General features: G+C 33.1%; 1 non-coding gene across 1 annotated transcript; it reads right to left on the minus strand.

Annotated features, from left to right (window-relative positions):
• Positions 1-9,286: 9,286 nt before the first annotated feature.
• Positions 9,287-9,410, minus strand: LOC111737406. Its single transcript, XR_002779431.1, has one exon. It is a non-coding gene; the product is annotated as a small nucleolar RNA SNORA28 (small nucleolar RNA).
• Positions 9,411-15,749: the final 6,339 nt, after the last annotated feature.

Genomic DNA, 15,749 nt, shown 5'->3' on the forward strand with positions numbered 1-15,749 from the left:
TGAAGTGTGCAATCGTAGAGGAAATAAAATCCATGAAAACAAGAAACTAAGTAAAAAGATATAGAAAAGAGATAATTCTTTATTTTGCATTTGGAAGCAGAGGTAGAGTAGGAGAAGCTTTTATGAAGGAGATAACATTAGCTGAATATGAAAAGATTGGAACAGCTCTAGAAACAAATAACACTCCAGTTGGAAGGTATAATGTAGCTAACACATTAAAGCAGGAAAAGGTAAAGCTGGAAAAAATTCTGGAATATAGCAGGCATGGAGAAGAGTAATAGCAGGTAGGTATTGAAACACGTTTGGAATAAAATCACTGTATGCTACATGCCAAGATAAAAATATTAAACAATTCTGTGGCATGCAGGAAACCATAAAAATATCAAGTTAAGATATAAACTGAGATCATGGTTAAATATTTGAATGTGTCCAAGCAGTTTTGAAATTACTTCTGATTTTTAAGCTAATCTATTATTATTTGTATGATTATCCTAGCCCAAGAATAGCCCTAGATATACTGATAAAATTAGTATTCAGTTATAAAATGCTGAGAACCAGACTTGTTTCATAATATAATTGTCTCATGAAGTTGTAAGATTAAAACAAAAAAAATGCTGTAGATGTTTTTACTCATCTTCTCTTTCCTCTAGACTGTGATATATTCCAAATATTAAAAGCTGAATTACCACTGAATTAAAATCTGAATTTAGCCAAACTATGACTCTTTTAGTGAAATAATAAGTCTTTATTAAAAGAAAAAAAAAAAACATTTTTTCCTCAAACCTACTAATAGTAGACAACTACATTGTTGTACATGTAGCCTCCTTAGAAATTGAAATTTCACATACTTTGAGATGGAAAAATTATCTCAACTATCTTCTTTCCAGTGAAAAACCTATCTTTTGAGAGTAACTTTTTAAAATATATTTTAATTTGTACTTTGAGTCAGAGATAGTTTTAAAATACTTTTCAATTTCAATTTCTTTCAATAAGAAAAATTTTACATCATTGACATTACTAATTTCTACTGAACTGCTTTTCTTTTTCAAAGTACCCCTAAATTAGAGAGCAGAGTATCAAGTTATGTGTTCCTACGGACAATTCTTAGAAGGCTGTCATAAACATTGAAAAAAAAAATGACCACTTTATTTACTATTTTTTATAAATGAAATTTTTCTTTTCAGTTCTTGTGATTACTTGATTCAATATTTAAATAAAATTTCTGCTTAATATCACAGATTTCAATACAAAGTAAACAGAAAATTATTTCATACTTATGTGTCACTCAGCTATACATCATATCAACATGTTGGTATGGAAGTGTTTTTCAGTTTTTAATTTCTTAATGAAAGGATGTCATTACATTGCTCTTTCCTTCTCGATCAGCTGGTGTTTGTCACCATAGAAATTCCTGTGAAAATAAGCAATAAGAAGTAAAAACAGACAATTAAAATCAAAATATACTTTCATACCACCAATGAAATGAGAAAATTGGATTCTCTCATGTAATAACAACATAAAGATGCTAGAATGATATTAATGCTATGATTTTGGTTAACTTGCACTCATGTCAGACATAGACTTAGTTCAGAGCTCATGTCCTCCATCAGCCCTTTGCCAGTCCTTGGGCTTGAGCCACATGTTTGGGCTTAAATGCCTCTTTCCCATTTAATTCCAACCATGCTGCTACTTCCTCCCATCCATAGCAGCCAAGAGCAGTAGGAGTAGCAGTAGGCATCTTTTACTCCATGTTTAGCCCATCGGAGACACCAGGGGCAGTTACTCTACCTTCTGTGCAAGACCCACACCAGATATCAGGCTGTCTTTCATGGATAGTGTTCTGCATTGAATTATGTCATTCTCTTTCCACCAAAAAAAAAAAAAAAAAAAAAAAGATGTTTATATCCTAACCCCCAGTACCTGTGATCTTATTTGGAAATAGAGGCTTTGAAGATAACCAAGTTAAGATGGAGTCATTAGGGTGGGCACCAATCCAATATGTCTGTGTTCTCCTGAAAAGGGTTAAGTTGAACATAGAGACAGAAACACAGAGAAAATGTTATGTGAAATTTGAATTATGCTGCCGCCAGCCAAGGAACACCAAAGATTGCCAGCAAACCACCAGGAACTAGGAGGCAGGCATGGAGCAATTTCTCCCTCACAGTCCTTAGAATAAAACAATACTACCTTCCAGAACTCTGAGATAATAGATTTCTATTGCTTAAGCTATCCAGTTTTGTGGTATTTTGTTTTGAGAAATAGTATAAGAAACTAAGTCAAGTAACCACAACTATCTCTTCTGAAAGCATTTAAGACTCTTGCTCCATGATACTAATCAGCCTTCTAATCAATGTGGCAACTTCCAACATCTCCTGGGGTGGCCTTGAGTTCTGCCAGACAGCAAAGGACAGACATTCTTGCTTATTGTCACTTCTGTGATGGGTGCAAAAATCATGAATGCAGACAAAATTGGAAAAGTTCATAATCTAGGAATGCAGTGTTTACGGCCTAAAGACTTTTAGAGAGGATATTGTTGAAAGACACATTTTTCTGTTAATTATGTTAATACTATAAAATTCTGAAAGGTCAATTTAACATGACCAAAAAAAATTATTGTTTACATTTTCCTGTATATTCTAGGTAAACCTTGATTTGTGGTTATCATCAACAAAACACCGTAAAAATCTTTGATAGAGTCATTAGGAGCTACCATCCATGAGTAGCATGAGGGATGATCAACATAATAAATAATGATGAAACCTTAGCATTATGTAAATATCTATGTTCAACTGTCAGTCAACCTTATGATTAAGGAAACAGGGCTTTTGAGAAACAAAGCCTTATTGAGTAGTGACAGAAAAAACCCAAGACACCTACATATATTGATCAACATGCAAACAATATTAAAGTATTTCTGACAGATTGAAAGGCAAGGAATACATATTGAGAAATTAATCTAAATAGAATAAACTGTGATCTAAACTAACCCTTTGTTCTTAAATATTAACAGAAAGCCAATGTCACTGGATCTTAGAGAAAATAATACTTCAGATATCAAGGAGAAAACTGGAGAAATTTGTAGATATATCAAATTTGTATCCTCAGAATTATTTAATAAGTTATTGAGGCCATAAAACATTAACAAGAAAATTTTAATGCAAAAAAAATTCAGAGAACACAAAATAAATTTGAAAATTTTAAAACTAAAATGTGTAATTTTAATAATTAAATACTGTCCCATTGGAGTAATGGCAAAGAGAAAAAGATAATTTAAAAAGTCAAAAAAGGGAGGAATGGTCAAGGAGATATCATTAAATTAACAAAATGATTAAAAAGATAAAACAAAAAAAATAGAAATGAGGAAATTACCCCTCATTTCTTTGAAATGAGGTTCAGCAAGATCTGGGGAGGTAAATGATAGACAGGAAAACATAGACACAGCCTTCTGAAATAGAAAACCAAAAAGATGACTCTAAAAGCCTTTAGATCAATAGAAATTAAAAAGAAGAGATTTCAACTCATATCAAACAATTCTGCAGTTTACTTATAATAAATTTAAAAATGACTATTTATAAGTACATAAATTTAAATTTGGAAATAGGTTTTAGTAATATTTCAATCAGTTCAACAATTTTCTGAGCAATTGCTATGAGTATGCTACAGCTAAATATCTCTCCATAACACTCAGCCCTGTCTCTCTTCACTTCTTCACAACTTGCCTTAGCTGCAATCTGGTTCCCGAGTAGAATGTTTCCTTTTGTCTACTCTCTAGCTCTGTCCCTCTAGACTTGACATTTATGCCAGGTTTCTCTACAGGTTCCTGGTTTCCCTCAGGAACTCTGGCTCAGTTACACACACTGACATTCTCTACAGTGAATCACTTCTGAAAGCACACAGTCTATCATATCCTGCCAGCCCAATAATCAACCAGAAAGTCCTCTGAAACAGGGAGAATGGGAAAGTCTTATTCTTTTTATTTGAAATGACTAAACTCATTTTAATCCTTCAGGTGGATGTAACAAAATTTTTGTTGGGGAACAGGATTTCGTTGTTCTTGTTTTTGTTTTTGTTTATTCCCTTACTCATTGAAATTATACATAATTTCTCCTCATAGTATTTCTGTCAATTTTTTTAGTCATTAAAAATTTGCTCAGTATAAAGAATGTTTCTAAGCCATCTGGGGCTACAATTCACAGTCCATTTATGTCCCGATCAGTAAAACATATTTCAATAAAGATAAGTTGAATAATGATGGATTCAGAAGTGACACTAATGGAAGTGCTCGAAATATAAGAGTTGTTGTCTATCCCATTGACGAAAATTACAGCCATATCGAAAATTAGGTATCCATGCTGCACAAGGCCTCAAAGCCTAAAAAGGTTCTTCATCCTAGAATGATTACTAAAAAAATGCTACATAATTTGAAAAAAGAAAGGAATCATTCAAGAATATAGATACAAAGCTGATGTGAAAATTATTATGTGCAGTTTTATGTGTTACCATAGCAGTCATTTCTTACTGTAGATGAACAAGGTGGTAAAGACCTCCCCAAGAATAGTTTCTGAATGGACCTAAAATCTAAAATCAATGTTTACTTATGCTTTTTACAGCACTTTGCTTTCAACATTGATTGAGTTTATTGAAAAACTCCCACTGGCCATTTTAAGTATCAAGTTAAATTGAAAGTTCCCAATAATGTAACTGGAACCTACAACTAGCAGGCACCCTTGGTTTTTCAGAGAGCCAATGATCCTGACTATCATCTGTTGCTTAAACCCTTCGTAAGCAGCCACAGGATTTCTGAAATTAGCTGCTTTTCTGGGTTGCTTTTATTGAATTAAAAAAAAAAAAAAAAGCTTTATAGAAAGTAATTACAAAGTCTTTACATTAATTCTAGTAATTAAATGTGACTGCACCTATTATTATTAGCTTTTCTTCTTTTCTTCATTACTAGAAGCAAGGGGAGCTCAACATAAGAGTGTATGCCTAGCTGGGCAGGAATTATTTAAATCAAATAAATGGTCACGTTACAAATGTATTCTATTTAAACAAATTGGAAAAAATGAGACTTCTTGACTAGAATTAATTTTATAATGGAAGTAAAAGTGTATGACCAGGTCAAAGAACACAAATGACCAAATGCTATTCCCTCACTCAAGTTTTTATAAAGATGAAACTAGTCAAGATAGAATAGAAAGTAAATGCTGTACATGCCTTCTCTCATGACTATACCAAAATTATAATGAAACTGCAGAACAATCATTACTGGGAGACACCTGAAGTCTGGCTGAACAGATATCCTACAATTGGGGACATACATAAGAGGTCACCTCAAGACTGGTAGGAGGGGAGAAGACATGAAACGGTCCAGTCCCACACTGTGTGTGGTGGTTGTTTGGGAGTGTTATCTTAGCTGCAGAACTCCCCCACCTCCAGGAGATAGGGGTCCCAGCCCCACACTGAGCTCCCAAGCCCAGGGTTCCAATGCCAGGAAGAGAAGTCCCCACAACCTCTGGCTGTGAAAACTAGTAAAGATTGTGTCTGAGTGAGACAGAGGGCTGCAGGAGTTAACAACATTTCTCTTAAAGGGCTTGCACATGGATTTACCACTGATGGACTCACTTGCTCTGAACTTCTGCTCTGAGACAGCTGCTAGTCGAGGAGTACGTGGAGGTGCTTAGTTGTTGGTCTTCAGGGCAAGATTGTAGGGGCAGTTTTCTCTCAGACAGAGGTGCTGTCAGTATCCATTGTTCCTTTATTGAGCCCTCTTCCCTCTCAGCATATGGATACCCATAGCTGACATAGTCACATCTCCATCAACTAGGATAACCCAGGTTGCTCTACCCAGCTGATTCCCCTATACTCCGCCTCTCCCAACTTGTAGGCCCACCCAATCTGCCTCCAGTGGATTTTCCATACAAATGTCCTGTCTTCACTCTTGCTGCAGACTTCTCTAAAATCTCTCAAAGGCTCACAAAAGCCAAAGAAGCAGAATCTGGCCATGGCATGCCCTGAACTTCTTGCTGAACAGCCCTAAGGCCCACACTAGCGGCAACCAGCCTCAGTTTCTACCTTGACCTCTTGAGGTGCCTATAAGCCCAGCACAGGTGGCAGCTATTTGCAGATTGTTTGGTGACTCTTACCAAGCGGCCCTGGAAGTGCACAGGCTGCAGCTGAACTTGGCCTACAGCTGGGCCCCTTCCAGGAGGCCCTTGGGGTGGCACACCCAGTGGCCTGCTTTGACCAGCACCAGAGCTGGAGCACCACCCAGGGCTGCATCTGGAGGACAAACCTAAAGGGCAAACTGGGCAGGCACCAGAGCCCTGCTAAAGTAAATCCTGCTTCGTAGGGTCAGCACCCTCACCCACTGGTCCTCACAACCAATCAGCCCAAGGGTCAATCCCTCCCACTGATATGCAAACAACAACCAATGCTCAACTACAACAGGAGGGCACACACGACCCAAACGAGGGACATAACTGGAGCACCTTGCTCAGGTGACCAAGGAAGACCATGCCAGTTGGTCCCACAAGACACCTACTACATAAAGGCACTCTACTAAGACTGGGAGACTTATGAGCCCTAACTAAAACATAGAAATGGAAGACAGCCAAAATAGGGAGACAAAGAAACACATTCCACATGAAAGAAAAGACCAAAGCTCTAGAAAAAGAACTCAGCAATTTGGAAATAATCAATTTATCAGCTGCAGATTTCAAAACACTGATTATAAGGATGCTTAATGAACTTAGAGGAAGAGTAGAGGAACTCATAAAAACTTTAACAAGGGGATGGAAAACATAAAAAGAACCAGTCAGAAATAAAGAATACAATAATTGAAATAAGAAATATATTAACAGGAATCAAGAGCAGATTAGATGAAGCAGAGGACTGAATTAGCAATTTAAAAGATAAGGTAGCAGAAAATGCCCAATCAGAATATCAAAAAGAAAAAAATCCAAAAAGTTGAGGCTAGTTTATGGGGTCTCTGTGACAACATCAAGTGTATCAACATTCACATCACAGGGGTACCAGGAGAAGAATGAGAGCAAGGAATTCAAAGTTTATTTGAAGAAATAATGACAAAAAATTTTCCTAACCTGATGAAGCAAACAGGCATACAAGCCCAGGAAGCACAGTCACACACAAGATGAACCCAAAGAGGCCCACATCAAGACACATCATAATTGAAATGCTAAGGTTTACAGAGAAAGAGAGAATCTTAAAAGCAGCAAGAGAAAAGCAATTAGTTATCTACAAGGGAGCTCCTATAAGACTGCCAGCCAATTTCTTAACAGAAAGTTTTCAGACCATAAGGGCTTGGCACAAAATATTCAAAGTGTTGAAAAGTAAGGTCCTACAACCAAGATTACTCTACCTAGCTAAGGACAAATAAAGAATTTCTCAGACAAGAAAAAGCTGAAGGAGTTCATCACCACCAAGCCAGTATTACAGGAAATGTTGAAGAGGTTTCTTTAAGAAGAAAAAAATATGTTTAAAATAGGAATAAAGGATAGCAATAACTACATATCTATCAACAAGTATTTCAAATGAAAAATAACCAAATGTTCTAATCCAAAAATAGGGTGGTTGAATGGATAAGAAAACAAGACTTTACATATGTTGCCTACAAGACTCACTTAAAATTAAAAGACATACAGACTGATAGTAAAGGGATAGAAAAAGATATTTCCTGATGGACCTAGAAGGTATAGTGCTGAGTGAAGTAAGTCAGAGAAAGACAAGTGCCATATAATTTCACAGACATATGGAATCTAAAGAACAAAATAAAGGAAAAAAAAGAAAAAGAAACAAACTCATAAATACAGAGAACATTTTGAGGGTTGCCTGAGACTGGGAAATGGTGAAAAAGGGAGAAGGGATTAAAAAGTACAGATTAATAGTTACAAAATAGTCATGGAGATATAAAGTATAGCACAGGGAATATAGTCAATAATATTATATTAACTACGTATGGTGTTAGATAGGTACTAGATTTATTGGTTGCTCACTTCATGAGTTATATAGATGTCTAATCACTATGTTGTACACCTGAAACTAATATAATATTGTGTGCCAACTATAATTGAAAAATAAAAATTTTATTTGAAAAAAAGATAAAACGTATTGGAAGTAGTAGAAATTCAGAGACCAGTATAACTAAATTCTCTTTCCTAAATTATCTTAATATGGAAAAAAATACATTATGGGGGAAAAGTATGCAGTGCTTTCTCTTTATTATTTCTGTGATGATTATGGCATTTTAAATAATGCCTATATACTTAAGAATATTATAAAGTTATTAGCAGTTTGGCATTAGAATGACCAAAAAAAGAATTTTGAAGACCTCTTTATATGACTCTTTGATGATAGTTGTATATTAAATTAATACCTAGAAACTGATTTTTTTCTATGAAACTCATGTTTAGTGTGAAGGAAGATGAGCAAATTATTTAATATGTGATAATTAATTATTACTTATTTCCTTCTGTCTTCAAGCTACTTAAAATTAGAGGATTTACCATGATAGTCTCATAAGATGACAGTAGAAGGTTAATAATTGCTGTGATATGTTTGTTTCTTCCTAAGCACTCATTGTTGGTGGTTGCTCTTACTAGTTACTTTTCCTCCTCTTTAAACTTCTCCTGCCCCACTTCACCCCTGACCCATGAATGTTGCCATTTCCCCTTAAGGACTGGATCTCTGAAGGCGGAGTGTCTCCCACATGCTCGCGGCATGCACCCAGGGCACCTGGGCCTGGCGCACCTGGGAAATGGTCCGTGGCTCCACCTGGGGTACAAACCCAGGACCTTCTGTGTGTAAAGCAAATGTACAACCACTACACTGTGGAGCCACTCCCTGCTCTTTATTATTGTCCTTAGTTTCTGTGTGCTATTCTAGGGAGGTTAACCAAGCTCCAGTCTAGAAAAGTAAGCTGAATCCTTGACTACACCAATTATCACAATCCATCCTCTAATCACAGCATTTGCTTCAGTAATGAGAATGTGAGTAAGTTGGTCCAGTCAAAGAGTACTCTAGAACTCTGTTCACAGTTCTGACATATATATTCTCTCTAATTGGGATGATATAGTAGAAAAATTATTACAGTCATTTTTCTATAAAATGGATGCCAGTCTAAGGATAAACTAATTCATAGAGAGAACAGAGGCCTGGAGACCAATGGAGCAATTAAAATGTAGCCAGAATTAAGCCAATCCTGGATCCCCTCATTTTCCCCAACTGGGTGTGTGTATGTATATGTGTGAACTCTTTTTTTTCTTTTCACACTGTTTAAGTCTATATAATGGTTTGTCTCATGGAGGAGAGAACACCGGAATAGGTTTGACTTTCTTGCTATAGAAAGCTCAAATTGTGTCAGACAATTCTGATCATCTGTCAGAGTGTTGCTTGAAATGTATGTGAACTCTTAAATCAGTTTGAGGTGGGTTATATTTTTATAACCAAAAACCTTTAATATAGTAATCAAAGGAGTTGATAAGAAAGTAGGTTACCTATAAAATTAACAAAATATTTTTAAGCAAAAAGTAATAGAGCTTAATATATATCTTGTGATCCACTGGTTCTCAGTCAGAACACCATGGCACAATGATGAATTCCAAGACCTCCACAATCATATCAATAAATTTTACCTAATAAGTTAATACCTAATATGTATATTTGGTAAAACTGAGTACATTTATTATTTTGACAAAACTTAAAACACTTAAGACACCGCTAATGTGCTAGATAAATTATGTTACATTTAGTCTTAGTCAGTTTCTCTAATCAGGAATTTGAATTCCAAGGGTGTTTAGTTATAATTAAACTTAGAAAATCTAAACTTTGGAGTAATTGCTAAAAGCACTGTTATCCATATTTCAATTAATACTAAGCCTTTTTCTGAACAGCATAATGAATCTTGGAAATATGTTTCTCTTGGCGAAATTAATGGCTTGTTAAACACCATAATGAATATTAGTAATGAGTTCTCAGTAATAGTATTCAAGATATGTAAATTGACTAAAATAATTAGGAATTACTCATCTTTAGGTAATCAAAGCATAAAATTTTTATAAAACTTAATCATTAAATGGTTTTGTGTCCAGCCATTGGGTTCGAAAATTTCTAATTTATGTTATCAACTAAGAGGAAATAGAATTTTATCTCTGCAATATTAACATGTCTTTCTTATGTGAAACTTTCATTCAAGGTGTAGTAAAAGAATCAAAAAGTCAGAGAGCTGGAGTTTGGTTGAACTTACAGAATAAGTGGTATGAACTATTTTAATGTCTACTTGTTAATGTTTGCTTAATAAATTTCTGTATATATGGCTGGAATTGGCCTAACAGTTTCTTTCCTTTTAAGCTTGTAGAAAGACTATAAGGATAGAACTAATTTTCAAGTATGTCAAAATTCTCTAGAAGTTATCATAGCCAACAAAAAGAACTTAAGAATTATGCATAATTAAAATGGCTTAGAAAATTTTATAACACCTATAGTTAAAGCAGTGTGATACAAGCACTCGAAGATAATATCTCTCAAACAGTGAGAGATATTATGTGTTTCCAGAGATAGGTAAAAACTATAATTTTGTCAAAGATGATCTAGAGCTGAAAACTGTTAATATTCCAATGTGGACACAAAGCTAAATAGTAACTAAATAAAGAACATTAAGCCTGGGATTATATTTCTTTTCTAAAAGCTATTATTGTATTTATTTTAAGTTGACTTTAAATGACATTTTTAATTATATAAATAACATAAACAATTTTCATAGAAAAAGTATTAAACTATTATACATAAGAATGAAATCACTACAAATATTGCTTTTAATATCACAAATCTGTTTCTTCTTATCAATTACTAATTGTTTTTCATCTCCAAGAATTGTTTTCTATTTACACACACACACACACACACGCACACAGAAATACCCATGTATGCATTCATGAAAAATACATACACTATTTAGGAGGAAAGAAGAAAAGTTACAGAAATACATTCTTTCTAAATTTAGCAGTAGAGAAGTGGTTATCAGAGGGGAGAGGGAGAGAGAAGGTAGATGGGATAAAAGGGGTCAAATATGTGATGACAGAAAGAAATCTAACTACCGGCGGTGAACACACAATGCAATATATATATATATATAACTTACTATTGAATTGTACACTTGATAGTTATTGGAATTTGTTAATCAATGTCACTATAAAAATAAATAAATAAATACATACATACATACATACATACATACATACATACATACATACATAAATAAATAAATTTAGCCTTCTCCTAGCAAAATAATGCACATAATTCCAACTTATTGTCTTAACCTAGTCATATTAATTTATGTTTATTTGCCTTTTTTTTTTTGTATTATAAACAATGTTGTGGTGAATGTCATTGTAATGTCTTCATTTTTTATTATAGGAAGATATCTTCATGGGTTAAAATAGAAATATTTTATTTCTCCTAGCCTTATTTCTAAGAATTTCTCCTAGCCTTATTTCTCCTAGCCTTATTTCTAAGAATTTGAAGTAGAATTGCTGAGTCATAGAGTGTACATGCAAAATTTTAATATATTGCCAATAGTCTTGTAAGTGCTCCTCTAGCTAATGAGAACTACATATACTGACTTCCTTGTCAACACTTGATATTATCATATTTTAATTGTTTGCTGATTTCATTGAAGAAATCAGTATCTCACTCACACTTTAAATAGCAATTCTCTGATTCCTTGCAATGTTAAAAATCGTTTCATGAGTGTATTAGTGACTAAAATTTCCTCTTTGTGAATTTCCTCTTCAAATTTTTAGTTTAGATATATTTTCATAGATATGTATAATAATTGCTACTTGGCATTAGCAAATAATAGTGCTTGGTGTTTTGACATTTATAATTCCTCAGTCGCACGACTTACCAAAACATTCTAGTGTTTTAAAGGTAAACTACAAAAAATATTGTAAATTACTGCTAAAATTTAATAATTCAGTATTTATGTAAATTTATATATTTATAGTAAAAAGTGTACAACCTCCCTGAAGATGGGATTATGAAAATAAATCACTAATGTTTTGTTCTTTTCTATTATTTTTTTAAATTTTATATTCAAAGGCACAAAAATAACTTTTTTTTCCTAAATTACAAATGACAAATCACAAGTATGGAAGAGTACTTTTTTTTATGCAGTAGCATGAAAATATGGCTGCAGAGCTTTAGATATGAACTATTTAAGTATTTGGAGTCTTATTTAATTTTATTTTTTCTTGTATGCCTCAAACAAATGGTTTTTATAGTCCTTGTTGGCAAAGTGGAAAAATATTTAGGTCATGTTGTTTTAAATTATTGTACTAAGGATTCGAACAAATTAAGCACTGCAGAAATAGTTTGAGAGTAAAATGAAAGCAAAAACTCTACTCATTATATTAAACCGGGTTAAAGAAAAATACAAAGAAATAGACCTCTGAAAGAAATAAAAGAAGATATTCTCCCTTAACTTTCTTATTTTCCCTAAAAATTTGGATAACAATTTTGTCTTTTTAAAGATTTTTTTAACCTGGCTTTCAGGTACATTGTAGCACATTTTATACTAGCATTTCATCTTTCATCTTTCTCAGACTATTTCACAAAAGAGAAACTACAGTTACTGAAATGTCTCTTAGATTTATATAATAGGAATTTAAACTTAGGGCTTAATTAGAAAATTTTTCAGAGGGTTTCATGTCTAGTGTTTTCTCTCCCTTTTATGAACAATGTCATTTTCTAAACACAAAACAAAACAAACAAACAAAAAACCTCAAATTTTTTATTATGCGACACAAAAATATTTAATTTTAACATAACGGTTTTTGGTCTTCTTGTCTTCTTATCTATTGGTTTACATTATTTAATTAGGTAACATGATAAGAAACGTGTTATTTTCTTTTTGAAAAGAAAGTAATTTGTTGAGAGTTTTAACCTATATATTATTCCCCCACTTCTGTGGTAATATTTTTATGTTCCCCGTTCTGTAAGATTTTAGATTATTAGAATAAATGGTAATACTATAGTTGTTTGAAGAGCATCAATTTTATCAATCATGTGATCAGTTTTTTTATGATGTCTCTGACTGCTCAGAGTAATTTCCAAGGAAATTCACTGTTTTAGAACTGTTTTAAACAACAAAAATAATATACCAAGCTGATATCTCTATGGATTTTCAGAAAAATAATTGGGAGATTTGTGAAAGCAATTTAAAATATGTCTCTCTCTCCGTCTATTTTGTTTAACTCTCAATAATATACTTGGTTGGAGAATATTTGATTATGCCAAGAACAATAGAACAGCTAGGGAAATTACATAAATAGATTTTGAGTTGGACACGGAAAATATAATTATGAATTAATTGACTATCTTTTAGTTTGACTTCATTAAATAGAAAGTTGATACCGGTGGGAAAACTAAACCCTCACTTGTACTATAAATTAATACCAAATTATTAGAGGAAATTAAAAATTACAATGATGTCTTTATTCTTTGCTGTCAGTAGATATCCATAGATGTCTTAAAAACACATTATATTATTAATGGTGATTGTCTCTCATTGAGAAGTTTTTCTTATTGGAAAAGATGCTTTAGATATGAGAATGGTGATTCATGAATTCTGGAGAGAGATCTTATTCGACAATAAAGTTTTAGAAGATAATTAATTAACATTAAATATCTGGCCACAAAATGCCCTGCTTATGATTTTAGACAAAGAAAGCAACATTTTCTATTGTTACGTGTAAATTTGTCTTTTCATAAATTTAGTTTTCATGTAGAAAATTCTTGGAAAAGAGTAAAAAAATATATAAAAAATATACTGTAATTGCTTCCTATATAAATGATTTTTTAAAGCACATAATATTTTCCCATAACAGGAAGTGTTTTCTTTCAGATTTTTTCTATTTTTTTAAATTAAACTTCATTTACTTTTTATTTTATTTTAATTTTGCAGAAGGCAGAGAAAACCTGGGGAAAGTTACATGTTATAAACTAACATGTTTGCCAAAATTATTTGTGTTATTCACAAATAAAAATAGCACACTATTTTTTTGGATGTTTTACATGCTGAATGTTGAATTATGGCAGTCATGGCAGCAACTTATACTTTTTTCTTATTCTTATACATGACTTAGTAAATGTGATAAACTAGAAATGGAAATTATTGATGAAGAAAAATTATTTATTTAATGTATATTCTTGCTGAAATTACAGAGATTGGTACAAATTATTTAATTCTGAGCTATGTATTTTGCTTAAATTCAACCAGGTGATAACAATCTAAATAAATCTAGGTGTGTAATACATCACGCAAGATCAGAAGATAAATTCAATTTCAAAGTGGCATCATCATGATTTTATATTTCAATCCGACTGCTTTTTACTTTTATTTGTATAGCACTTAAGGAGGTTTCCTATAAGAACTATAACTTTTTGGTATGCTTTTTTGAATGCTATTCTTTTCCCATAAACTTTTTGCTATATAAAGGATACAAGAATAAAATATTCACTTTAAAAGGCCATTTCTTCCATACTTGGGGGGTGTTCAGGCAAAAAATATCCTTGGGGAAAATCTCATTCAATCAACTACTTATTATATCCCAGAGTTCTATGCTAAATTGTGAAGAAACAAAGCAATTAATATGAGCTCAATCTAATAGAGCATATCATATAAAAGAGGAGACAGGTTTATAAGCAATTGACTATAATACAATGTAAGTATTAATCTGGTGCTATGACTGAAGTCATAGAGAAAGAAATATATTAATCTTTGAGTGGAAAGAATGAGATTGTTAAGACTTTATAGAAGAGATGATATTTGCATTGGGCCTTCAAGGGTGATCAGCATTGTGTCAGATATGGAAAAGGATATTCTAGGCAGAGGGAGGAGCATGAGCAAAGATGTCTAGTGCATTGAGTGTCTCAGATCACAGTTCCCATGAGAAGTTGTAGGAAATGAGGCCAGATTGTAAATGACCATACATGTGGGCAATGATCAACCACAAAAGAAATTAAATGCAATGATAATTACTGTGGAGACTGGAGAGGAAGAGGGGCAGTAAGCAAGGTAGCCCACTGAAATAATGTCAACTGAGGTGATATCAACTGGATAAAGACAAGTTAAATTAGAGTGAAAATTGTTCCTTGGAGATGTTTTAGACATTAATTTACAGGGTCTAAGGCAAAATTTCTTCTGGAGAGTGAGAAAAAGGAATCAGAAATCACATTTATATTTATTGGGTTCTTGGACAAATAAGAATATTTTACATTAACTGAAATAAGAAATTCAGGAAAAAGAACCTATGAGGGTGAAGAAAAGAGAATGTACTCGTAGTTGAACTGAGTACACTTCACAAGATAATGTATACCAGAGGGAGGCAGCCAATTTTAACTGCAACTATACCAATGGATTTAACAAAATTGTTTGAAATTACAGCTAGTACTTTGGAAATCATCAGCATAGTAACAGCAGTTGAAAAGGATAAAAATTAAGTATCAATACTTAAGATTAGGAATAAATAAAATCTCTCACCTGAAAACTTGAGGACTTTACCAGGGGCCCACTTTCTTTGCACACTGGTATTCTCATTTTTCTCCCAACATTGGGAGACTGCTGAATTCTCTGCTTAGCTTTGAAGCTTCCAAATATCTACTTTGGGCCAAGTTCATTTTTAATTTCTTCTCATATATGTAGCATTGTATTCAGGATATTTACCTAAGTCTTG

Source organism: Pteropus vampyrus, unplaced genomic scaffold, assembly GCF_000151845.1.
Source record: "Pteropus vampyrus isolate Shadow unplaced genomic scaffold, Pvam_2.0 Scaffold26, whole genome shotgun sequence".
Taxonomy (NCBI): Eukaryota; Metazoa; Chordata; class Mammalia; order Chiroptera; family Pteropodidae; genus Pteropus; species Pteropus vampyrus.